We start from the raw sequence: 1549 nt of genomic DNA, 5'->3' as shown, positions 1-1549 counted from the left end.
TGACACAAAAATCAGCCCATAGACCGCCTTCAGTAGCTGTGGTCAACGAGGTAAGATGGCATCACACATCTGGAATGATTAACAAACAGTTCAGGAAAGGACTCATTCAACAAAACTTTATTTAACTGAACACTTAATACATTTGTCCAACCTCAAGTTTCCTTTAAATAAACAAACTATTTTCTGCTCTCGGTGTAAATGTTTCTTTTTTTCTTCTCTGTGCTGCAATGTCACATTTAACTCAACAGCACTAAAACTACCAAAAAAATGTAACTTAATAAATGACAGATATAGCCATGAATGTGGGATATATCTATAAAAAAAACCATTCAGGTTAAAAGTCAAATCTCTGTGCTTTCTTTAAAGTAACAATTTGCAATTTTCAGTGTAACAGCAACTTACTGAAGGTGGTGGCAAATGCATGACTGTGCAATAGGCAATATTTTATTTTCTTAAAGCTGCAGGAGGTAACTTTTATAAAAATACATTTATTTAATAATCTGATCTAATCTGGTTCACTGTTATGTAAGTAACAACATGTTGAGCAGAAGCTGTGCGCTGACTGAACACAACATCCAGTCAGTCAGATACAGCTCGGACATTTAAACCGCACTGATCTGCTGCTGCATTCTGAGGGACATCTGAAAAGGACTTTCAAACTTAAAACTATTTGGTGCTGTAACAGCTGCGGTACATTTTAAACCAGCTCAGAGTGTCATATAAAACAGGTCTGTTTACACCTGTGCGTCAGGACGTCCGCTCCTGATAGTTCCATCGTCTCCATGGTGCACAAAAAATACTGATTTTGTACAATTTGATGCCCTCAAACCAAAATAGTTATGTTTTCAAATGAATACACTATTGTTAATACATTTACACCTGTCCCAGGATATTCAAGGCATGCTTTCCATTAAATTACCAGTTTAGTTTAGAAATTGTGGAATAAAAGTTTCAGGGATTTTTTCATCAGAACCTTGTCTTAATGTGCAGCTCAAAAAAATTGATTAATTTTTATACAGAGGACGCTTTTAATGTTTTTACGTTTTTGTCATAAGAAAAATATATTTTTTAAAGTTTTCTCACCTCTACGGTAATTGTTCCACTCAGGGCGACTCCTGAGTGGAACAATTACCAACAAGTGGTCACTGATGGGGGGTCCACTGAAGACCATTTTCCAGCTGTTCAGTTTTCCACAATATAAGTAAATCACTTCAAGTTTGTTGTCTAATGAGGTCCGTTTATGCAGTATATTCAGCGGCTTCAGTTCTCCAAAAGTACTCTCTCAAAGTGGAGGCCAGCTTTTAGCTTCAGCTTTTGTAGCAGGTCAACCAGTGTCCAAATGCACAGAGAGAAATCAGAATGTCTGCAGAGCTTCTATACCTGACCTTGGTCAGGTCATCATTCTGTTGCCAGGACATGGCAAATATAGTCATATTTAGCTTATTTTATTTTTGTTTCTCTAATGTGGCCTACTTAAAGCTGCAGTAGGTAACTTTTATGAAAATAACTTTTCGTCATATTTGCTAAACCTTTACTATATCCTGACAGT

The sequence above is a fragment of the Morone saxatilis genome, unplaced genomic scaffold (genome assembly GCF_004916995.1).
Source record: "Morone saxatilis isolate NCDOM2014 unplaced genomic scaffold, NCSU_SB_2.0 Contig2, whole genome shotgun sequence".
Lineage (NCBI taxonomy): Eukaryota > Metazoa > Chordata > Actinopteri > Moronidae > Morone > Morone saxatilis.
The sequence above is the reverse complement of the archived record's forward strand: the minus strand, read 5'-3'. Positions refer to the sequence as shown.